This window comes from Neofelis nebulosa, chromosome 16, assembly GCF_028018385.1.
Source record: "Neofelis nebulosa isolate mNeoNeb1 chromosome 16, mNeoNeb1.pri, whole genome shotgun sequence".
In the NCBI taxonomy this organism is placed as follows: Eukaryota; Metazoa; Chordata; class Mammalia; order Carnivora; family Felidae; genus Neofelis; species Neofelis nebulosa.
Window position 1 is genome coordinate 56,425,405 of NC_080797.1, and position 25,435 is coordinate 56,450,839.

At 44.4% G+C, this 25,435-nt stretch overlaps 1 protein-coding gene across 14 annotated transcripts in view; it reads left to right on the top strand.

The window, feature by feature from the left end:
- Window positions 1-25,435, top strand: part of RFFL (ring finger and FYVE like domain containing E3 ubiquitin protein ligase) — a 66,477-nt gene that overhangs the window by 22,897 nt on the left and 18,145 nt on the right. The window lies entirely within an intron of this gene.

Below are 25,435 nucleotides of genomic sequence, written 5' to 3' on the forward strand. Positions count from 1 at the left end.
AGCGTCCGACTTCAGCTCAGGTCATGATCTCACAGTTCATGAGTTTGAGCCCCACGTCAGGCTCTGTGCTGACAGCTCAGAACCTGGAGCCTGCTTCAGATTCTCTGTCTCTGTCTCTCCTCCCCCTTCCCTGCTCACGCTCAGTCTCTCTTTCAAGAATAAATAAACATTAAAAAAAAAAAAAAAAAGATTACAGGTAACCCTTCTCCCAGATGTTAAATACTAAAGATGTCACATTTTACCTACTTTGCCTCCAGGAATTTGAGTTTATAACTTGTGGTTGAGACCCTTATCAAATCTTTTTTTTTTTTTTTAAAGACTTTATTTATTTATTTATTTATTTATTGTTTTAAAAAGTAATCTCTACCCCCAATGTGGGGCTCAAACTTACGACCCCAAAATCAAGAGTCTCTACGACTGAGCCAGCCAGGTGCCACCACCACTCCTTCCCCCTTATCAAATCTTGACTGGGCTTTTGCCACTCTACCATGGGTCTTTCTCTGCTCCTGTCTCCTCCACATTGTTGCCAAAGTTATCATCCTAAAAGCCCAAATCAAATCTTTTCGTTCTCAGGTTTTCAGAGTGCCATTGGTTCCCTGTTTCCAACTTAGCTTGATAGGTGAAGTCCTTCACAATTTGACCCTATCCTACCTATCTCATCTCCTTCCTGTCCCCAGTCATTTCTCTCCAGTCCAACCCCTTCCCAACTTCTCTCATTTTCCGAATCCCTGGTTATTGCACTTTCTTCTAGGACTCTGTGTCTTTTTCTGGTGGCCTCCCCCTCAGACTAGCAAAGTACTCATCCCCCAGGAGACTTACTTCATATGCGAAACCTTCCCTGCCTTCTTCAAGTAGAGTTATTCCTCCTTATTTGGACTTCCACAGTTTATTATTTGGTTTCTTCCAGTAGACTGTTGAATTCCTTGACCGAGCCTGTTCCCTGGCCTAGATCCTGACGCCATCAGACAGTGTTTGAAGTGGGTTCCCAGGGTCCAACCACTAGTCCGAACATTTTTATTAGTCTTGGCAGTATTAGAAAATTCATAAGCTTTCTTATTAGGTGGCGGCTTTTTAGTTCCTATTTGATGAACTTGAGCCCATGGTGCCTATTCCATATATTTCACCTGAAACCATCAGGTAACCATTCAAAGTTGATTTGAATATTTCTTGGGCTTGCTGAAACTTAGTTCTACAATATCACCTACCATTTTTATATAGTACTTTACAAAATTATTTCCCTTGTATCATTTTATTTGATACCTACAATACTCTGTTTTGGGTGGGCTTTATTTATCCCTATTTTACTGGTGATTATAAAGCTACATTTGACATTGAAGCCTACATTCATGTGATACTTCAGAGAGAAATGTGTTTTTACATTGCTTTAAGCAACTGGTTTGTCTCTTTATAGTTAAATATACCCTGTTGGGTTCTACAAAAAAAAAAAGGTGCCTTTGCTCAATAGGCAAGTGCTAAAGATCTTGCCTTTTACAAGACCACTTTGCCATCAAGGTGGAAGGAGGTACCCTGAGCCCGCCTGACCTACAGAAAGGCCTTGACTGTGGTTAGAGACCTTGACTGAAATTAATGGCGTGCCCACTCCAACCTCAAGCTTTTCTGTTGTATTTCCTATATCTAGAATTTGGTAAAATCTATTTCAATAATGGAGTGTGAAACCAGGTTGATGAGTGAAGGGAGTCGGCACAAGGTGGAGTAAGCTGAACGTTAAGAGCCCAAAAGTTTTCGTAATAATGTCAGCATATGATTGCATTTGTAGGGTAATAACTTCTGTGGTGCTAACATGCCATATTTGGGACTGTGTGGAATTTGAACCAATACGATGAACCATAGAGCAAGGAAATAATCTCTGTTAGATGCTGGCATGTGACCTCCAATTTTTGTCCCCCTGCCCGCACTGCCCCAATGTTTGAGAGGATAAAAATGATTACAAAGTTTAAAAACAAGTCCTATCATTGTAAGTTTAAGAAAAAAAAGAAATGATTTTAGCCTACTGAAGGAAAAGCTAAGGGATGGCTTGATTACCATCTTAAAGTATAAGAATAGTTTTTGCCAGGGGGGTTTTGATTAATTGTTCTTTGGTACTTCAAAGATCTAAGAGGAAATGGGCTTAAATTGAAGGAGGAGTCATTGTAATGAATATGAGGAAGATTTTCTTGATCATCCAAGTTGGGAAACATTTGAATGATTGCTAAAAGAGAGCGTTGAATTTCTGACGATTTCAGTTTTCTATTACTGTGTAGCAAATCATCTTAAAATTTGAGTGGCTTCAAATGGCAACCATTTTATTGCTTATGAATCTGTGAGTTATATTCAGGGAAGAAGGGCATATTGCTTTGCTCCATGTGATTTGACTTGACTGGGAGATCCAACATGGGTTCACTCACATACATGGGCCTCTCTGCTAGCTGTTAGCTGAGACATCTTGGTTCTCCTCCATGAGTTCTGACACTCTCTTGGTCTCTCATCATTCATTAATCAAAATCAGGCTCCTTTTACATGGTGGTTGGTTTCCAAGGTGGCCATAATGGAAGCTGCAGGGCCTCTTAAGGCCTAGGCCTGGGCCTGTTAATCAGTATCTCCTGGAGGGTGTTGGCACATATGAGACAGTCTATGTCCTTTCTCTCAGATAACCTTAAAATGAGGGTGGGGGTTGAGGAAGGGAACAAGACTGATCCAGATAGGTATAACATAAGGCAGAATGGTGGGTGCCTTAAGATAGGCCTGCTGGTCTCCTCTTGCTTCCAGGACCTGATTGAACCCTCCGCCTGGTATGCTCTGCCCTCCAGTCTGCCTAGGCTAAATTATGTCTCATTCATTCAGCACATCATTTAAGGAGTGTTTTTTGAAACCTCGCATATTTTTTCTCATAGTTTCTAGCACCTTTTTCCTTCATAACATTTTTTGTTTACAGTTTTTACAATTTGTAATATTTGTGTGATTATTTGACTGATATACAGTAGAAAGAAATATGTCTGCTTTGCTCTCCAGTAGCTAACATAGTACCTGCCTCATAAAAGGCACTCAGCAAGTATTTGTTGAATGAATAAGTGGTTGATTGAATGCATGCATGAATGAAGTGATACTTGAATTCAGTTTTAAAGGGTGATTAGAATTGTGGACAGGTGGAGCAAATGACTGGGAAATTCATGGTTCTGAAGTGGAGGTGTAGATTAAATTGCTCATGTAATTCTAGAAGATGAGAGGAACTGGTTTGGGTGGAGATGAAGGGTTTGGTTTTGAGTGTATTTGCTGTGCTAAATTTGAGGTATGGATATCTAGGAAGCATTTAGAAGTCAGGTGCTGACACTGAAGGGTGAGAACTGATTCCAGATATTTAGATTTGGGAGTTATCTGACTAAAGTCTGTGGAATCCATTCATTCAACACAGACTCCCCAAGCCCCGACTGTGTGTCAGAAAACTGTTACAGGGCAGGTGAGCTCGAGTCTCGCTGAAGAGGAGCCAGCTTGGTGAAGAGAGCTATGGAGAATGTTCCAGGCCTAAAAGGAACCACAAGTGGGCAGACCTGGGCGGGGGGGCAATAAATCATCCTTTTCTTTTTGAGGACCTGAAAGGAGGATCACCAGGGGATTAGGGTGAGGTGAATGGGGGAACAGGGCAGCAATGGGGGGCGAGGTAAAGCAAGAGAGAAAGGCAGGCCCCATATCATACAGGCCTTTGTGGGCTCTATGGGGAGTCTAAGCTTTACCAAAATAAGCATGGTGGTGGGAAAGTCACTGAAGGTTTTAAAGCAGGAGAGTAACAAGCAGTATGTTTTTTTGTTTTTTGTTTTTGTTTTTTAAATGAAAGGTGATCCTGAGTACTGTGTGGAGAAAAGAGAGTGGCAAAGAGGGGGCCAGTCAGGAGGTGTTTGCCCTAGTTCTTGAGAAAGATAATGGTACGTAGGACAGGGTATGGCAATGTATAGAGTGAGAATGGGATATTTGCAGGATAGATTTGAAAAGACCCAGTAGAATTCACTAGAGAAGGAAAAGAAGAATGGTAAGTACAGAGTCCTAGGGGATACTTAGGGGGCAAAAAGGGGGAGCCAGGAAGGACTGGGAGAAAGATTGGTCTTTGAAGTCAAAGGGGAGTCTAGCTACTGCACTTTCAGTGGAAACCGAAGGGGAAGAAGGAGCCAGAAGGAAGAACCCGGGTAGGTCATTGGTATATGGTGCTGCAGGGAGGTCAGGAAGGTGGAGGATTTAGGGAAAAGTCATGCGTCCAGCCATCAGATCTTTGGTGACCTTGGAGAAAGGGCTTTGGGTAAGATAGTGGAGCTAACAAATGAGTGTGTGACCTGGAGGTGAAGCAGAGCACCACTCTTTGTTGGAGAAGTAGGGAGTTCGAGAGAAAGGGAGACTAAGCGGAGAGCCCACTTGTGCAAACTTGCACAGAGAAGCATATGTGTGGAAACAGATTTATAAAAACTTTAATGGACCAGTGTTTACTGAGCATCTACTCTATGCCAGTTGCTGTGCTAGGAACTATACTGAGCCTGTTCTATTTATCTTTGTTTTTAAACAGTTTGCCTAATAGTGTAGTGACCTCCAAAATGAATTTCTAGATTCTAAGGTATATAAGAACTTCCTTTGGGGTATAGGAAGGAGACATCAGAACTAAGTTTTTTATTGTGTGTTTTAATTTTTTTTAATGTTTGTTTTTGAGAGCGACAGAGGGTGAGTGGGGAAGGAGCAAAGAGAGAGAGAGAGACACACACAGAATCCAAAGCAGGCTCCAGGCTCTAAGCTGTCAGCACACAGCCGGATGCCAGGCTCGAACTGAAGAACCACGAGATCATGACCTGAGCCAAAGTCAGACACTAAACCGACTGAGCCACCCAGGTGCCCCAGAACTAAGTTTTTAAAAATATTTTTATTTTACTCTTTGAAATTTCTTCTTAGTATTATGTTTTAGAAAGAACACAGTAGGGGCACCTATATTACATATAGATATATTGGAGATGTGCTTATTTTTTTTAACTGATGGTCAGAAATGGTGCTCTCCTGGTCTACTGAATAAAGGGGAGTTTTTGAGACAGAAAGAAAAGAAGAGGCAGAAAGGGGGGTGGGGAATCAGCATACCAGGTAGTTTGTACGTTGTTTTAAACCTGTCCAAAACCCTGTGATGCTATTTCCGCCATTTACAGACAAACTGAGGACCAGAGACTAACTTGCCCGACGTGACACAGCTAGTTAAGTGGTAGAACTGGAATTTGAAGCCAGGTCTGTTTTGCTTGAAGTCTTCTTACCTGACATATTTTCCCCCTCCCCTCGTCTGCTTGATGGCTCTTTCATATTTTTCCATTTAATTCTCACATCTTAAAATACACATTTTGGGTGTCCGTGGGTGGCTCAGGCGGTTGACTGTCTGACTTCGGCTCAGATCATGATCTCATGTTTTGTGGGCTTGAGCTCCCATCGGGCTTTGCGCTGACAGCTCAGAGCCTGCCTTGGATTCTGTGTCTCCCTCTCTCTGCCCCAACCCCCTTGTGCTCTGTCTCAAAAATAAATAAACATTAAAAAAAATTAAAAATGAAATCCACATTTTGCAGTTGAAGAGTCTGAGGCAAAGGTAAACGGTTAGCATGTGGTCCCATATCTAGGGTGGGGCACCAGCGGCGCGGCGCGCCTGATCACCGTGTTCTTCCCAAGGTACCACCACTGCCTCAAAGTAAATAGTCATAACCCTGTTGAATTGTTTCGGTAAAGTAGGTGAGGCAGTTGCTGGTTATTCGACCAAGGCGTGGAAGAGGGGAGAGGGATTGGTTGGGCTTACACAAAGTAGAAAACAGTAATAGTTCCCGCTTTTTGAGCATTTTGTGATGTTAAGGGCTTGCATTAATTACCTCATTTAGGGATTCCATTTTACAGAAGTGGACGCGAAGATTGGGAAAGTTTAGCACCTTGACTGAGGTCACGTAGGAAGACTGTGAGTTCTGTCTAACTTCAGGCCCCATGTCCCAAACCCTGCTGAACACTGCTCTTTGGAAAGTTCCTGTGGAGACATCAACTAACAATGAATAAAAGATTTCTGAGGCCAGTGGTGGCTTGGTCCCAGTTGTATGAATTTGTGGGGTACCCAGTAAATAAAGTCTTCTGACATTTCTGTAATACTTGGTAGCTCAGGTGTGGAGAGGTTGGGGAGTTAGAAGGGAAGAAAACCATAGAATAAGAGTTCAGTAAATCAAGAGACTTCAATAAATCCTGCCTCAGGGTGTAGGACTGGTGGATTGCAATGGATTGTGGTGTCGAAGAAAGTTGTGTTTGAAATTCATTTTTATAATAAATGTGGTTCTATTTGATGCAAGGTATGTTGGGATATGGAGGCAAGAATGCAAAGATGATAAGATGGGATCTTTGACCTCTAGAAGGTCAGAGAGAGAGAAAGTGTTTGACTGTGGTGCATGATTGAAGGGTATGGAGCGGTGAAGGGGAAGAAGTATGGGGAAGTATTCTACAGACTGGCTTGTTGTAGATCGAGGGTGGCACTAGGTAGGGCCGGCCCGGCGGGTGCCATCTGTTTCCTCAGGAAGACCCCTCAGGGTTTCGGTCACTACGTCTTAGGTCTGGTTCAAGGCACAACATTTGTCTTGTTTCGTGCCTGGAAATGATCAGTCTTTTGGGGACAGCACTGTATTCAGACTTCAGTGTCTGTGATCAGAAAGGAATGACAACTTATTATTTTAGAGTGACTGAGGCCTTTCCTATTGACAGGATTCTGGATTTTGCTAGGGTATTGCTTTTCTATATCAAGAGATCTGAGAAATGAAATTTAATAATACCACGCTTGCTTGATGAGCATGGAATAATAGAATAGTTTGTGAGGGAAGTTAGAAAAAAAACAAGCTAGGATTATTGATTGCCTGGGGCGCCTAGGTGGCTCAGTTGGTTAACCGTCTGACTTTTGATTTTAGCTCAGGTCTTAATCTCCAGGTTTGTGGGGCCTGTTTGGGATTCTCTCTCTCCCCTCTCTCCTGTCCACCACCCCCATCAAAGTAGGTAAATAAACTAAAAAAAAAAAAAAAAAAGAAAAAAGAAAAAAGATTGTTGATTGCCTACTATATGCTCAGTTTGGTACTGAGTGCTTTTGCATAGAGTAGGACATTTAATTCTCCCAGTGGGCCAATTATCCTCAGTTTATAAATAAAGAAACCAAAGCTCTAAGCCGGTAAGAGGATAAACTGAGATTGGAACCCAGTCCCTCCAGTTCTAAGATCCCATACCCCTAACTGCTGCTGTACGCAGTTCCCGTTTAAGCTTCATGAACAGACCTTGTCCCACAGGAGAGAAGATGGTGTGCCACCTAGTTGAAGTATTTCTCTGCCTTGGGTTATTCTGGACTCAAAATGGCCCCCTCTGTTTTTTTCTAGGTTTTTCTAAGTTTGTTGACCACATTTTGATGTGCTTGTGTTCTTTTTATTTTTAAGTAATCTCTACCCCCAATGTGGGGTTTGAACTCATAACCCCAAGGTCTAGAGCCATGTGCTGTACCGACTGAGCCAGCCAGGCACCCCAAAGTGGTCACATTCTTTATTTAAATATGTGAATACCATCACCCAAGCCCTTTTGTCTTCCTGTCTTCTTGCTTTTAGTTTGGGAGACATTGTATCTCTTTGGAGGTCCTAATCTGTACACATTGATTTTGCATTAATTTTATTATCTTAATTTTATGGGTCATGAGATTCCTCCAAGCTCCTAACTTGTCACCCTCTCTCCTTCCTCTTCCTTCTCCACTGGATTTAAACTCAAATTCTGAGTCTGACTTTGGAATACTTGTCTGGCTCCAGTCCAGCTATCCAATTTAGCTGTGGCTCTATGGATTGCTAACTGTTATTATTACCATCCCTCCCTTCATGCCCACTTACAGCTCAAATCAAATCCAGTTTCTCACTGTACCTCTGTGTCCTTGATTTCATACTTGGGTGTCCTTGCTTTTCTGTTGTGCTTTTGGCTTAGAATGTCATTCTTCCTGTGAAGCCTCTTTGTCTGATCCCTCCCTGGGAGTAATCACTCCTTCCTCTGGGTCTCATAGTAGAGAATTCTCTTTTATGGCACAGTACACTTTCTGCTATATATTTCAATAGTTTGTGTACATGCCTTTGTCTCTCCTACTAGACCATAACCTCACTGAATAGATTTATCCGGATGACCTTTGTATCTCCTCTAGTGTCTAATTCAGTTCCCTGCACGTAGTAGGCATTTGATATCTGTTGGATGAATAGGTAAATGGAGAAGCAGAACTAATTTTTTTTTTAAATATTTGCTTAGAGAGAGAGACAGACAGAGCCATGAGTGGGGCAGGGGCAGAGAGGGAGGGAGACACAGAATCCAAAGCACAGAGCCTGATGCCGGCTTGAACCCACAAACCGGAGATCATGGCCTGAGCTGAAGTTGGACATTTAACCAACTGAGCCACTTAGGCGCCCCTCCTGAAGCAGAAATTAAGATTTAAGTTTCTGCTCATTGATTTGGATTCTGCCCCCCGCCCCGCCTTTTTTTTTTTTTCCTTTCTCATTTCTTTTTCTTTTCTGTTAAACTTGCTGTGTTTTCCTTTGTACTGACTCACCGAACTTGTCTTTACCACTCCTTTTTCTTACTCAGATTTTGCCTCATTTTTTCCCCATTAACAATCACTGTGTGGGAGTGCCACAAGCTGCTGGTCAGATTGTCTCCATCCTTTTGTGGCTTTATTCTGTACAGGAATCATATGACCAGCATGAGAACCGCGTGGTGACTACATTAAGATTTTAATAAAAAGACCATGTGTAAAGAGAACAGTCCTTAAGGTTTGTTATTTAGCTTGCAAATGGGAAACTTTCCGATCCACATTTCAAGGGAAGGGAAAAGAATCCTTGGGTACTTGAGAGGTAGATCAAGGCATGTATTCACACTGTGGATTTGTGGGGTGTTGGAGGTGTCTTTTTTGACCAAAGAAATAATGCCAAAAGCCACAGAAGCTTCCTCTCTTAGTGTTCAATCCTGGAATCTACAGCTGGAAGAAACATTAGGGATTTGTGTCATTCAGCCTTCCTGTTTTCCAGATGAGAAAACAGACCCTAGGAGGCTAACCGATGGGTCCATAAAAACTGGGATATTTGTTGGCCCAGCATTTATTCCCAACACTGAATGTGGCGTGTGGGGGACACCACTAACTCTTTGAAAGCGGTGAAAATTTCACTTCACATGGAGGCTTCAGGTCTGTAAAACCAGAAGGCTTTTGCTGCCAAGTAGACCCAGATTGGTAGCAGGTTGGGTTGGGGGCAGTGTTCACCAGAAGGGCCCTTTTAAGTGTTGTGATCACTCGGGTGGTTCCCTTCTGGGCATCTGCTCAGTGGGGATTTTGGGCCGACAGAAACCTGTTTCTTCTACATTTGAAAAGAGACCCACGTTTAATAATAAAAACATTTCCAATCTTCCTTGCTCTTTTCCCAGCCTTCATATTTCACGTTTTGTTTCAGGCATGACTTTCTTATCTCAGCGCGTGTTTGTGTTCAGTTTTTATTATTTAGGTCAGGTGTCAGTAGGAAGCGTAGGAGAGACCGAAAGTGGCTCAGGAGCTTATGATTGTTTTTTTGGTGCTCTTCAGGTGAATCTTTTTTAACCCAACTCATAGAACAAATGTTGTCAGTGGACTGCTGTTCAGTGAACCATTTGTTGGCAGATATGAAAGGTTACCTGTTTTGTGGCTAGGCAGCAGCAGAGTAAATAGATCAGACTGCCCAGAACAGGAAGTCAAGTGCAAACAGGATGTGCTTGTCTTTACTGTAACTTTGTGTGTCTGTGTTTTGAAACTTGGTGTGGTTAAAAAGTCAAGACTTCTAGTATTTGAGCTTGACCAAAGATGTCTCTGTTTCTGGTTTGAAAAGGTGGTAAGGCAACTAACTAGTCATTTACTGCCCTTGCCTGTATACAGGTACACATCTTTCTTCTAGGGATTAAGCCATTCTTCCTGGTGCATGATGGTTTTTCCTCCCTTACACCGTATTCCATCCATATGTTTCATAAAATGAAACCACTGAATTGCCTGCTGGTGTGTTACTTTTGGTAGATGAGCGATCCAAGCTGTGCTTGGCTATTTATTTCTTAATAACAGTAGAAAATCTTAGCCTATAATTCCCCAGCCTTTTAAATTACAGGTTCCTTTTGTTAGATTCCAGGATTTCTAGCACACCTTTTGAGTGCTTCCTAAGTGTGGTAGTTTACAAATTACCCCCAGGCCTTTTTAGTCTTTGAATTGAAAATTTCCTTGAATGTTGGAGGCTGGATCTAAAGCTAACTGCTGAACTGTTTTACCCCTGTAGGCATGTTTCTGGAGAAGAGATTAAATAAGCAGTTTGCTTGTTGGGGAGGTCACTCAGCTGGTAAACAGTCTTAGGAACCTCTATTTGATAAACCCCTTCTCATTCTTCATTGCTTCCCACTGCTGAAATCTGCTTTATTACGTTCGTTAGGGAACTGGATGGTCTATAGAATAATTCCCTTTGGGAAGTAATCTTGGGATCTTTGTGGATTATCATAACCACTTGAGCTATTTCAGAACAGGTCCATTCTGGTGGTCTCAAACCATAAACTAATGAATATGGAGCAGGTACAAGTCTGGGTAATGTTTTTTGTGCAATCCACATCCTTGCCACATTGCAGACTATCCTTCCACTTTTCTTGTTTTTAAGTATTTATTTATTTTGAGAGAGGGAGTGTGCACTTGTGCACGTGAATGTGGCCAGGGGGTTGGGGAGGGGGTAGTGGCAGAGAGGGAGAGAGAATCCCAAGCAGGCTGCATTTAGAGCCCTATGCAGGGCTCAAACTCACGAACCGTGAGATCACGGCCTGAGCTGAAACCAAGAGTTGGGTGCTCAACTGACTGAGCCACCCAGGCATCCCTGTCCTTCCACTTTGTAATTCCAGGAGCAGATGGGTAAAGTGGCACATGTTGGCATCAATGAGAATAGCATTACAGTATCAGTATTATGATAGACCGATATCAGCACAGGTGTCTCTTTTCTTGACTCTCGCAAGGAGTGGTAAATATGAACCAGTTTGCACTTCGTTGTGGGATATACAGGCAAAGAATAAAACCCGAAGACCAGGTTAAGCACAGGTGTTCTTACCAAGAACATGAAGGATTTCTTTGTGGTATGAGGTGAACTAGAAATCTCCATTTCTGCCTCTTGGGAGAGATAGTGGACATATCACATCCTGGCAAGAGCAGAAGACATTTCAGAGAGTCAGCATAATTTCTAGATTGAGATCAAACATCAAACCAAGCCAAAGGTCTGTGGGAGGAAGGGGGTGGTTAGTCTGAATTTATCCTGGGTTTATCACAAACTCCCATCAGACTTCAGCACAGCACAGGCAGTTATGGGGCGCCAGGTGGGGGCCAGAGGTGTGTGTGTGCTCAGTCCTCTGCATCAGGTGGACAGAAGGGTTGAGCTGAGGGAGAGTCTCCAGTAACTGAGCCGTGGGAAAATTGGCAAACTTGTTGGCAAAGCGGTGGACTTGGGAAGAAGTGTAGCAGGCTGGGCTGCGTGAAGGGAAAACCACCTCCAGACCCCCTCTGCCCCTTCAGGGATTATAAAGTTAAGAGCTGGTGGGAAGGGCCTGAGTGATTTAGTTCTTGGAGGATCATTAGAAAACTAGACTTTGCCTGATGAAAGAAAGGTATTAGCAGGTCTTGAAAAAAGCAGATAGGGGATAGAGCAGGTAAATTTTGTCCCTTTAAAGAACCTTAAAACAGCTTTTCTTTAAGTTACTTGTAGCCAGCTTTTATTGAGTACCGTTCTGTGCTAGGCTCTGGAGTACATGCTTGACCTGCATTATTTTAATCCTTTCAATTATCCTTTCAACGAAGCAAGCTCTGTTGTTTTTGAGAAAAATAACGTTTAAGGGGATTAAATAACACCAGGGGCTAGAGTCCTCAGTTGAGTTCACGCCACTGTACGTTTAGCCGCAGTTTTGTGCAGTCCACTTTGGAAAGGCAGACAGGGTCATTTTGACCCTAGACAGAATTCACGCACTGAAGCGCTGCCTTTCCCCAGGGCATTGCATGTGGCAGAAACCCTCTCAGTGAATCCCTGGCTTCCTTATCCTGGTGACCCAGTAGTACCATCACCGTGATAGTAGCTCAGGAGAACAACTTCTTGGGTCCAGAATAGCCTTTCTGGTAAATCCTGTTTTCTGCACGAGAGTTCAGAGGGATCAGAATCTCTTTATTCTTGATGAGCTCTGTCATCAGTTTTGATGGAAGAAGGATCCTGTGGTAATTAAACCACAGGTCCATTTATTCTGTTTTCAGCTTGTTTGAAGACTCCTCTGAACTGCTTTCTTTCCTGATTGACTCGCCCTTTGGGGCAAAATGCCTGGGTTGAAATTAAATGTGTAGGTTTCTCTGCTGCAGTGTTCAATCTGTCATCTCTCCTGAACGCCACACTAAGAAGCAGCCATTTAATTGGTCAGACCCCGAGGGTGAGATTTTGGCACAAGGCCATTGGTTAGAATTACTTTTCCCTGAACTTCGCAGCAGATGCTGAGGTCCCTCTGCAAGTATTTGTCATAGACTAGTTGAAACGAGGGAGTTTTCAAGAACATTTATAACTTGGATTATTGTGTATGTTTTTCACTTGTTTACAACAGTTATCACTTCAGGAAAAGAGCTCATGTATTACTAGCGAAAAGTGAAACCTCCCTCCTTTCCCCTTCTTCATGCTGTCATTTTAACGCTTTGTGTTCCAAGACCCTCTGCCGTGGTTCCTTGTGTCCTCGTGTCCTGCTTCTCCCTCCTCTTGCTTGAGCTGCGCACATCGGTAGCGACTGGCAAAGCTCTGCTTAGACCTGGGTGGATCTGGTGGAGTCTCTTTGATTGTCTAGCATTGCTTTTCTCTGTTGTTTCTCTTCTCCATGTGTTGATTTCACTTTAATTTGTGTTCTCTGCAGTTCTTATCACTGTGCTATTTATTCCCAACCGAAGCCGCTGGGAGGTCACTGAAGGCTTCTGTGCCTTTCGATGCAGGGAGGGGATGGACGTGCCGATCCTGTTCATCCTCGAGGTTTTCTGGCTTTCTAATGCTATCGTAACTGGCAGTTTTAACATGTGTCTGTTACTTCTAGAAACTCAGTCTGTTACCATTCTTAGCAGACACTTTAAAAACTTAATCCTCAGCAAGTGTGAGGTAGGCATGTACCTATTAAGCCTTTCCCTTAACATACTGCTATGGTCATTTGGGTTTAAAACCCTTAATTTGCTCATCACCCTGTAATCAGGATTGTAGAGTTTTCAAGCATGAATTTCTCTCTCTCTCTCTCTCTCTCTCTCTCTCTCTCTCTTTTTAAAGCTCTGTTGCTGTTATCATTAATAAGACTTCAACAAATACCTGGTGATCACGTTTACCTGGCACTAAGGCTGGGAATTAAGCTGTAAAGTAGACTCTTTTCCTGTTTCACTCCCTAACCATGGGAGAAGAATACTTGAAAAAAAAAATTACACAAATTGTTAGCCAATTGATTAAATGCAGTGCTGCTAGAATGTTCATCCCCTCAGAATGTAATCACCATGTGGTGAAGGGACCTTGCCTGGTTTTGTTCCTCTTGGAGTCCCCAGCACCTGGAAGAGAGCTCTGCAGAAAGTAGCGCTAAGCAGACAGTCAGGTGAATGAATTAAAGTTCTTGGGAGGTGTACGAGATGCTGTGGGAGCACAGACAGGGTCAGAGGAGGTTTTCCTGAGGAAGTAAATGCTGCATGAGGAGGTCAAGGTCGAGGGTATAGCGTGAGGGAGGTTCCTGAAAACCCACATTAGCTTGGTCTTTGAGGGGTCGACGGAATAGCAGGGTAGCTGGAGCTAAGAGCAAGGAGAGCGAGGCCCTGATTGCTAAGGATTTGCTTTCATTATTATTTAATGGGTACCAGTGAAAACACTTATTAAAAGGAGAGTAATAGAGCATTAGATAGTTGAGACAATGAACTGAAAAACCCCTCCTCAGCTGGAACCAAGGTGGGCAAGGATGGAAACCGAAACATCTTAAATATTGATTAAGGGCTCTCTATCTTTAGAAAGTTGGGGGTCTGTTCATAGCATCAGTACCCCAAAGTTGTAGTGGGTCGGAAATGCAGATGGCCTACTGGATGTATAAATTAAAATTCTGTATTCCCGGGGATGGTTTGTCTGCCATCCCTTTTACAAGGTCCTCAAGTGTTGAAAGGTTGGCTCGGCGGGTAGGTGGTTTCCACTGCCTCTCCTGTGGTCAACTCATTTGCCTTGCTTTCCAGCACACAGGCTCTGTTAGTAGTGCCATGGGGAGGGAGTTGTGGGTGGTGAAAGCATCGCCCTCTTTCTGTAGGGCCACAAATTAATCACCCCTAGCTGTATGACCCAACCCGAAGGGCCCGGCCTCTTGATTTACAAAAAGAACATTGTAATTTCCATGTTTGCAGGATTATTGTATTAAATGAGACAACAGATGCCGACAAAACAACTCAGGTGTTTTGTAGTGTTTTTACTTTTCCTGAAAAAAATACTGTTTTCTAGGATCATCTGAGAAGGGATTTCTGAACCCCTGAGTCTAAATACCTCCTATTTTCCCCTTGTCTACCCCTGAAATAACAGCACAGGAAATTCTTTCTCTCACCTAGAGCTTTGATCCTTTATATTAAAGTAGAACTTGGGAACTGGAGGACATAGGAGTCCTAGTATCTTTGAAGTCTGACATCTCAGACTGAATAGGGGCCCTGGGAGCTGGTTTGGAGAGAGGCAAACATTGAATCCTCCTTAGCCCCGTGCCTTATTATAAGGCCAGCCATTTACTGAATGTCCAGTACCATCTTCTGCTCTTTTTGTAAGACTAAAAATTAGCTCGTAAAGTACGCTCCCTCTTTATACTGAGCACCTACTCTGTGTCCAGCTTGCGAGGTACAGGCAAGTTTATTCCTGTTCCCCCGAAGCTCAGAGAGCCCACTTTCTCAAGCTCATTCCGTTACTCCTTGTTAGAGTTGGATTTAAGGTCACGTCTGACTGAAGCTAAAACCAGAGTAAGATGTAGTTGGGAATTTTTTTTCCCCTTTTTTTGTTTTTGAGAGAGAGTGTGAGCGAACAGGGGAGAGGGAGAGAGAATCTGAAGCAGGCTCTGCGCTTTCAGCTCAAAGCCTGATGTGGGGCTCGAACCCACGAACCCTGAGATCATGACCTGAGCTGAGGTGGAATGAATGCTCAACCGACTTGAGCCACCCAGGTGCCCCGAGAATTTTTTTTTTTTAACTCTTGTATTTTCTAAAAATTTAGCCCCCAAATGAAATGCCTAGCTAGGAAATATGCATTATCCACTCCCCACATCCTAAGGACTGCTTGGGAGGATGGACAATGTCTATTAGGATTTAAAGCCTTTGGAAATGTTTTCGTCTGCTGTGTTCCAGCCTTGTGACAGATCCCTTGGTTATGCCCAGCCCAGACACCACTTTACCAGGGCTGCTGATCTGATTCAGGCCTTGGGTGTTAGAGTTCCATAATATACTTGTCTTCTCTGTGACTTAGGTGTTCTGAATTCTTTATCCTAAAGTAAATATCTCAGAAATAATGTCCGTATCACAGAGAACATGCTTCACTCTCCCACGCCCGGCAAGTGAGACCAGTGTGTAATATGGTGCACTTGTGGGTTGCTTACTCACAGATGCAACAGTGGCCCTGTTTCATGCTCATGGTGTTGTCGCCAGCCCTTTAAACCTTCCCCAGCCAGGGTGGTTACCTTAGGCAGGTTTGCTGGAAAATTCAAGTTGTGACTTTGAGTTTGGGTTTTAAATTAAATAGTTTTGAGGGATTTCAAGTTTCTTTTCAAACTTTAGAAGTGAGCAGCCTTCCAAGTTGAGAGATGATTGTAAATTTCAGGTGAGTTCTCAAGATAAGGATTCTTTATCGTGTGGGTGGTGTGATCAGCTGTGCCGGAGCCCCACCTAACGCAGTCCCTTAGGTGGTAGGAGACTCAAGCTTTGGGGCACCAGAGAGAAAAAGCATGAGACGTATGGGGCTTTCTGTCCCATAGTCACTGTTAAACATCTAGGCTGTTGCCATTTTAGAATTGTAACTTAAAGTTAAATGATAATTTCTTTTAGCACGTTATTTATTGATCAGTGATCACTTACTGTGGGTTAGGCACTTTCTGAGTATTATTTTTCATCCCTACAGTTACCTCCCAACGCAGGGATTATCCTTTTTATAGAGGTGAGAAAACAGACTCAAAAAGCTTAAGTCACCTGTCCAAGGTTAGCTACCCTTTGTTTTTGATAAAGGGCTTTTTTTTCATAGTCCCTTTATGTCACTATAAATATTGACAAAATGCTTTGGGCCCTAAGGAGAGATAACTAGTACTTGCCTCATTGGCTGTATTGATAAAATACTTGAACGTTCTTCTGACCTCTGTTTGTTCATTCCACCAATTATTTGGGTGCCTGCTGCAAAGTGGCACAGTGCTAGATGTGGATAAAAAAGTGAGGACAGGTGGGGTTCCTGGCCTTGGAGTTTCCAGTCTGTGGGTAGATCAGCTGTAAACAAAGCTTTATAATTGCAGATTACGGCAGTGCTCAGGAAGGAAACTAAGGGCAGTGAGAGAGAGGCAGTGTGACTGAGGAGGACTCCTCTCAATCGGTGGTGTCCGGGTTACATCCTGAAAGATGAGGAGGAACAACCCAGGCAGGGAGAACAAGCGGAGACCTGGAGGCAGGATGGAGCCGTGTGCTTGACCTCCTAAAGGCCACCATGGCTTGAAGCTTAGCGAGCAGGGAGAAAAGCAGCATGACATGAATCAGAGAAGTGGACTGGTGGCACATGCAGGGTCTTTTAACCGTGCAGGGAGTTGAGTTTTCCTTCTGAAATGCAGTGGGACTCTGTTCAAGAGCCTGTGTGTGTGTGTGTGTGTGTGTGTGTGTGTGTGTGTGTGTGTGTGTGTGTGTGTGTGTTGGGGAGAAAGAATTGGAGAGAGGCAAGAACAGAAGCTGGGAAGCTAGTTAGGATCAGTTCTTCTACCCAAGAAGCCCTTCTAGACTCTGGAATTACAGTAGTGCGTAAAATCCCTGCCTAGAATTTTAAAAATTCTAGTTAGAAAAGCAGTTAACAAGTAAGCCAGTAATACCAGTTCATGCTGTTAGGCATGAGACTAGAAAATGACATTGAAACTGAAGAGTGAATGGCAGGAAGGAGCCAGGTATGTGATATCCTGGGGAGAAGAGTCCAGGCAGGACTCTTCCAGAAGCAAACAGCAGATTCAACGTCTAAGGAGGGAAGTGTGCCGTGTGCATAATAGATCAGAGATGGCGGTTGAGATCTCTGCCGTATTGGGGGGAAGAGGGGGGAAGGGGGGTGGTGACAGGGGAGATGGAGATAGGAATTTATGAATCTTCAGCTTAAAAACAGTATCCAAAGTCACCCGACAGGGCTCCTCTCGGGAGACTATATGGATGGAGAGGGTGCCAAAGACAGCCTAGGGGCTCCCAACATTGAAGAGCAGAGGGAGGGGAGAGAGCAGCAAATAGGCTTTGAGCTGGGAGGCAAACCAAGGGCACGGAGTTGTGGAGAGTGTTTCAAGGAGGAGGCAAGGGTCACTTGTGTCTGGCTCTGCCAGGAGGTTAAGAGGAAGACAGAGAAGTGTCACTTGGATCTGGCCACTTGGGATTCCTTGGTGACCTTGAGAAGAAGAGATTAGGTGGAGTGGTTCAAGTGAGACTGGAGGGTTTAAAGAGTGAAGTTGATGAAGTGAGTTGAGTATTGGGAGATTTTTTTTTTTTTTAAGGTTTATTTATTTATTTTTGAGAGCAATCGAGCAAGGGACGGGCAGAGAGAGAGGGAGAGACAATCCCAAGCAGGCTGCATTGTCGGCACAGAGCCCTGTGTGGGCTCGAACTCATGAACTATGAGGTCATGCCCTGAGCCGAGGTCAAGAATCAGATGCTTAACTGTGCCACCCAGGCGCCCTAGGCTGATTTTATTATTATTTGACTGATTGATGGACTGTGGAATCAGGACTCCTTCTTGCAGCCTGCAGAGCACGGGCTTCATGGTATAAGCAATTTAGTTTCACATCTTGGCTTTACTACCCTCTAGCTATGACCTTTAGCAAGTTAACTTCTCTGAACCTTGGTTTTCTCACCTGTAAATGGGATGTACTAATCTAATTTGCCTTGTCAGAATTGTGAGGATCACATGATAAAGCACTAGGTAGTCCCTAGCTCAGTGCCTGACAGATCAGAAGTATTCTTCAAGTGGAGAATGACTACTTTCTTCTCTACTTCTGAAAACATGTAATTACTTATCAGTTATTTCAAAGAGGCATAGCTAAGCCATATTGATAGGCTTTCATAGCATTTCCTTTCAAAGTCATTGCAATTGTACTTTAATTGCTTTTTAAGAATAATATACAAGATGAAGCAAAACTTATTCTGTATTAATGATCCATAACGTGGGATAGTTTTCCTAATGCACTTACAGCCTAGCTGCTTTTAACAATTCCAGGAATATGGTAGTGACAATAGGCAAACCTCCCTCACGGAACCGCAGACATTCTTGAAGGCTTGCTTCGTAGCCACTTTCTGATTTGCCCTGTCAGAAAGGTACTTCTTTGAGGATTGTGGGCATTGTAATTAGGTTTTCTAAAAAGGATTTTTGTGAAATCTTACACAGTGGTTCACCATAAGTATGTTAATTCCAGGATGTTGCATCTATGTAAAGCCCGTTGTTGCAGAAGTACCTTGGCACACAGAGCAGTTAATTAAAATCAGAACAGATTGGATGAGAACCTTGGGGACTTGACTTTACTGCCTTAGATTTTGGAGGTTAGCAAGGTGGTTTGGAGTCGCATTGCAAACTAGCACTTATTTTACTAGGGCACTGACATTCTGACCCTTCTACTCCATGGGTCCATTCTGACCCTTCCCTCCTCCTCGGTAAAGCCCATGACAACCACTGATCTGCTTAAAATTATTTGCCTTGGGCAGGTGAACGAGTGCAGAAGTGACTGTTTTAAAATTACTTAGGATTCTAGGACTTAATGGGGAGAAATCACATTATCTCCCTTCTTGCCTCTAACTACGACTGTACTCAGCCTACCTGGGATAGATCATTTATCTTAACCCTGTTATTAAAACTGTAATTTTCCTGTTCAGCAGAGCTTAGTCTCTCAAGAAATGCCAGCATACTTGTCAAGCTGACACACTCCCACGTGCTGACTGGCCTTCTCGGCCCTGGACCGCAGGGTTCCTTCACAGGGAGGAGCAAGTTTTCTTGCTCATCTTGGCCTTACACCTCCCGTCTTCCTCCCCGTCCTGCAGAGCGGGAGAGGAGAGCCTCGCAGGCTTCAAACAAGCTCCCTGGGACCCCGGTCAGAGACTGTATTTGGGGATTAAATCGCCAAGTCCGTCTTTTCCGAAGAGGGTGAGGGGAATCGGGGAAGGAATTTTCAAACCCTCAAAGAAGATTTGATCATTTTCTTTCAAGATCAGGAGATTTGCAGATCAGAAAGGGAACTTTCTCATGATGGCGCCATGGGCAAAATTCGTTATACACCCACGGTTGGTTCCACTTCCAGCCCTTTGGTAACACGATCAGATGCCAAGTGTGTGTGTCTGTTTAGGGCTGAGGGATGAAAAAATATTACCAAGAGAAAAGCGTTTGGTTTGTATGGCAATGTTAAAACTACAAACGCTTTCCTTTCACTCCCTGAGGTAATCCTGAATACGGTTGTAATTCAGGCTTCGTATTTTCCGGTTTGGCAAGAGAGTACTTTTAACTGGCCACATTAGGAAATGGTATTTTAATTGTATGTCAAACAGAGTAAAAGCCTGGTCTCCTGACATTGGTGACCCTGTTCTGTTAGCTACTTCAGCACTGGAGACCTCCCCCCGCCCCAGCCCTTTCTGTAATAGTCCCGTCCCCACGTACTCATATGCCCGGGATAAGACTCTATTCTCCACCTGCACATGGGGCCGGGGGAAGAACCCAGAGGCAATCTTCAAGTCTTCTCCCAGAGCCAAGACCTCCTGAGCCAGGCCACATACTTGGATAGGCTGATGGCTTTTCTTTCACAGCTCTTCAGAGGAGGCAGCTAAGATTAGAACCAAAGTTGAGAGAATGAAAATACCGCTGTGGAAGATAGATTGTCTTGGTTCTCGACTGAGGAAGACCTTTCTTAGCTCTTCTGTCAGGATGGCCGAGTTGAGCTGTATAGTTGTGCCTCATTGGGCCCAGAGTCCCCTGGGGGCAAGGACCTAGTCGACCTCACTTTTGGTATTCCCAGTGCCCAGCACGGCGCTGGTGCTCCCTAAGTGCTTGGGAAAGCACAGGAATTTAAACACTGTACAGCCGGCTGGCCTTCTGGCTGTTTTCCTGTTGATCACGCCTTGCTGTGCGGGCCTACCCATCGTGTGGCAAAGTCCTTGGCTCTCAGAAAAAATTGCAACGTGCAGATTCCTTGTGCGAAGGAAAAGTTTGTTTTCTTCTTGTGGTTAACACCCCCCCCCCCCCTTGTCTTTTTACTTCATCCGTTCACCTTTGTCTGCTGGCAGCTTATCTTTGGTGACATCTGTCTCCCCTTGCTTCCAGTCTCTGGTGAAAGAGGTGACCTTTCTCCTCCCCGCCCACCCCCAGTCTTTCTTTCTCCTCCTGGCCCTGACTCCCACCTTGTGTTGCCAGCTTCCCTTCCCCTGTAACCTCTTCCTCTTTGGGGGTCTCCTGCAGTCTCTGCATTTCTCTGTCTTGTGTTAGTAACCTGCATCCTCTTTAGCTCTGGCCTTCTCTCTTCCCTTCATGGCCAGAAGTTTCTTCAGAGAATAGTTAATCCTTAGGGCCTGGCTCATCCTCACGTCTGACCTGTGGTTAGCCATCAGGTTCTCTCTTCCTTAACTGCTCGGATGAAGAACACATTCACGTTTTCTTGAAACTGGGGCCTGGGTCCATTGGACATTTTGTATTCCATGCGTTCTACTCTCCGGGTCATTTGACAGCATCGATCATTTCTTCCTGAAACACAACCCTCTTCCAGGTCCCCCCCCCCTTTGTTTTTATTTGTTTGTTTTGTTTAGTTTTGGTTTTTTGTTTTTTTTAAATTTATTTTTGAGAGAGAGAGAGAGACAGAGTGTGAGCAGGGGATGGTCAGGGAGAGACAGAAACACAGAATCCGAAGCAGGCTCCAGGCTCTGAGCTGTCAGCACAGAGCCCAACGCGGGGGGCTCTAACTCGTGAACCGTGAGATCATGACCTGAGTTAAAGTCAGCCATTTAACCAACTGAGCCATCCAGGCGCCCCCAGATCACCCACCTTTGAGCATTCTTCCTTCCACTGTTGTGATGGTTTTCCTCCACTAGCCCTTTAGGTCGGGTCTTCCCCGGGGCACTCCCTGGCCACCCTCTCTGACCCCCCACTGTCTAATTCAGTCTTCTGCCCCGTTCTGGCTTGTCATTCTGGCTGAGGATTCCCAGACCTTCCTCCTCAACCAGGACTGTGCTCCTGTGTGCTGTGTCCATCAGCAAGTCCCCTGGGTACAAAACCCCACTTGTCGTCTTAACTGCCCCCTGCCTTCACACAGACACATGCCTCCTCCTGAGGGCCTTGTCCCTCATTACAGTTAAGGATTCTACCGTGTCCTGTTGTTTTTTTTCAGAGACCCCCAGGATTCGTCCAAGACTGCTTTCTCTCCCCATTCTCCCACTGCTTCTGTTCACTGACTCATCCCACGAGTTCGTCAGAGATCTGGCTGCCTTTCTCTTAGGCCCGTGTCCTCGTGTCTTGACTGTACTATAGCAGCTTCCTGCTCCTAGCCTTCCCCTTGCAGGCTTGTTCCCCAGGCTGCTTACCGGCAGAGTGCCCACTCTAAAATGTAAATAAGATCAGAAAACCTGCTTGCCTGAACCCCTCACCGTGTTGCATTACTTGCAGGATAAAGTCCAGATTCCTTCTTTAGTGGCTGCTCGTTTGCCTGCTGCACACCCCACCCTTACTCTTGACCCTACTGAACATTTTGTAGTTTCTTTTTGTATTTTTTTAATTTAAAACAAATGTTTAATGTTTGTTTATTTTTGAGAGACAGAGAGAGAGATGGCACGAGTGGGGAAGGGGCAAAGAGAGAGAGGAAGATACAGAATCTGAAGCAGGTTCCAGTCTCCGAGCCATCAGCACAGCTTGCCCATTTCAAGCGGGGCTTGAACTTACAAATTATGAGATCACGACCTGAGCTGAAGTCGGATGCTTAACAGACTGAGCCACCCAGGCACCCCCATTTTGTGGTTTCTTTAATGCCATGTTGTATGCAGTTTGCTCTTTCTTGCAAATTCTTTTTACTCTGGGCCAGTTACTCTAACAGCAGGATATGTGTGGCATCTCACTGGAGAAGTCTTCTCTGGTCATCCCTCCACCCCTGGGGAGTTGATTGTATCTTTGTAGCCTCCCGTATGCTGTAAGAACCTCTGTTAAAGCACTGAGCACCCTGAAATTTCTAGCTTTGACTTTACATTTCTTTCTATCTTTTTAAAAAGATTTTAAGTAATCTCTACACCCAACATGGAGCTCGGATTCACCACCCAGAGATCAAGAGTCATGTGCTCTACTGACTGATCCAGCCAGGCGCCCCTGCTTTTACATTTCTTGTTCCCATGCCAGACTGTGAGCCCCTCGAGGGTCAGATTTCTCCCTTTACCTGCCTAGCACTGGAAACAGCAAGGCACTGGCTTCCATAAAGGTTGCGTGCGTGGGGGAGTGGAGATTCTGACCAAAGTTGCAGACCACCCACAGCCGGGCTGTGCTGATCCTCGCCTTGCCCCCACCCCCTTCAGTTACTTGACCCCTTCTGCTAATTTTGTCACAGATGTCCATATCCCTTTTTAGGATAGCCCAGAAAGCCAATGGTAATTGTGGGGGAAATCTCTAGGTTTACTTTTTAATCTGAACCTTGCCAGAGAAATCGTGGCTGAGCTATTGTTATAATGCTCGTAGCAACGACTGATATTTGTTTAGTGGCTCTCAGCCCAGAGAATGTCCAGGTGAGAAAAAGGAAGAACAGAAAGGTAGGACTTACTAGAGGCAGGTGTAGTAAAGCAAGGCTTGGGCCCAGGTGTTTTGGTTCCAGATCCTTCATTCCTTGCATTACAACACATGGTCCCAGATGCTCTTGTCCAGGTGATTGAGAGAATCGTACAACCCCTCTTTCGGAGGGGCCACTCTGCTGTTAGCGCCATTATCTTGCCAACACAGAACTCATTTATTTAACTGTTTCTCATTTTATTTTTCCATGTGAACTATTCATTGCCGTTAAGACTTTTCTAGGAACTGAGAGGCCTTGGACAAGTACTAGGCCGAGACCAAGGTGTTTGATGTGTAGGAAATGGAGTGAATGCGATTAAAGTTTAAATACCGTGTGTGATTCATCCTGTAGTCTTTGTTGAGCTATCTATCTGCTGGGCACTGGCTGACTGTCATGGTCCCTGTTCTCAGGGGAGGGAGGGGGGTGGGGGGTGGGAGGAGGCGGATGTGAATCAGACATGCCTGCAAAAGGGAATGAATTCTCCATCAGGAGTATTGGGAAATGCTAGAAGCTAAGAAGGCCCTAGAGTAGTCAGGAGACCTAAGGTTATAGCTGTGTGAACCAGGAAGTGAATCCTCCTGCTGGGCCTCTGTCTTTTCCTCTGTGAGATGACCAAGCTTGAACCAGTTGGCTTCTTACTGTTAGTACTTCCCAGCTTAGCACATGTTTGAACTATGATTTACAAAGGCACTTTTCATGAGTCAGGAGGCAGAGCAGAAGGTACCATTCTTCTGTGTGACCTGATTATTGAGTAGTAACACTAAATGTTTCATTTATTATTTCTGTAGGCAGAGAGTTCAGGCTCAAAATGTCCATATTGACTGCCTTGGTGTACTAAGAAAAGCACACTCTTACTTCATCACGGCAATGCTTGGCATTTCAGGGGACCCTTTTGCAACTTTAGGTTATTCTGACATTTGAGGGATTGGATCTTCTTTGTTCTGTGATCTTAAGCATCTGGGTGGCTCAGTTGCTTAAGCAACTTGATCTCAGCTCAGGTCTTGATCTCAGTTGTGAGTTCAAGCCCCGCACTGGGCTCCATGCTGGGTGTGGAGCCTACTTAAAGCATTTGGGGTGCCTGGGTGCCTCAGTCGGCTGAGCGTCCGACTCTTGATTTCAGTTCAGGTCATGATCCCACGGTTGTAGGATTGAGCCCTGCATCATGCTGAGCATGGAGCCTACTTAGGATTCTCTCTCTTTCCCTCTCACTCTTTCTCTCTAAAATTAAAAAAGAAAATCAGGGGTGCCTGGGTGGCTCAATCAGTTAAGTATCCATCCGACTTTGGCTCAGGTCACGATCCAGCCATTTGTGAGTTCGAGCCCCTTATTGGGCTCTGCACTGGTGGTGTGGAGACTGCTTGGGATTCTCTCTCTTTCTCTCTCTATCTCCCTCTGTCTCTCTCTCTCTCCCTCTGTCTCTCTCTCTCTCTCTGCCCCTTCCCCACTTACGCTCTTTCTTTCTCTCAAAAATAAATAAACTTAAAAAAAAATCTACTCCTTTGGACAAAGGAGCACCCCTATTTGATATGTTAAATGGGAATAATATTCCAGAATTTCTTAATAAACCCATAGAGGCACCTCTTCAGCAAGGTTACAAACATTGGTTGAGTGTCTTCTGTGTGCAGGACACTGCTAGGATACAGTATACACGTGACTAAGAAGTCATCCCTGCCCTCAAGGAATTTATGCTTTAGTGGCAGAAAATAGAGGGTAAGAATGTCTGTGCAACAAACTGTTTAAGCTGCTGGGAGAGAGGTTTAGGAAGGACTGGAAAAACAAACGTCAGAGCAGTTTGCTCTGCTGGCCGACAGAGGGGAAATCAAGGTGGGTGGCATGGTACAGGAAAAGAACATTAGGTTTAGAGTCAGAAGACCTGGGTTTTCAGAATCTCAGTTCTCTGTATATTAGCTGGGTGACCTTGACTTCTTTGAGCCTGGGTTGCCTCATCTCTGAAGGAAATAATAATAGTTCCTCTCCATGGTCATTGTGAATATGGGATTATACTTGTGTGTGTGCATGTGCATGTATGATAAAGTCCTTTCTTTTTTTAAGTTAAAAAAAAACTTCTGTTTATTTTGAGAGAGAGAGAGAGAGAGAGAACGCAAGCGGGGGGGGAGCAGAGGGAGAGAGGGAATCCTAAGCAGGCTCCGAGCTGTCCGCGCAGAGCCTGATGTGGGGCTTGAACTCACAAACTGTGGGATCATGACCTGAGCTGAATCCGAATCAGACACTTAACTCACTAAGCCACACTGGCGCCCCTGATAAAGTTCTATCTATCTGAGCTCTAGGAGCAAATTCATCTTCCTGAATAAAGTGGGTATTAGGTCACTTACGATTGCTAAGGCAGTTCTTTACTTGAAGTCAGGTCTCA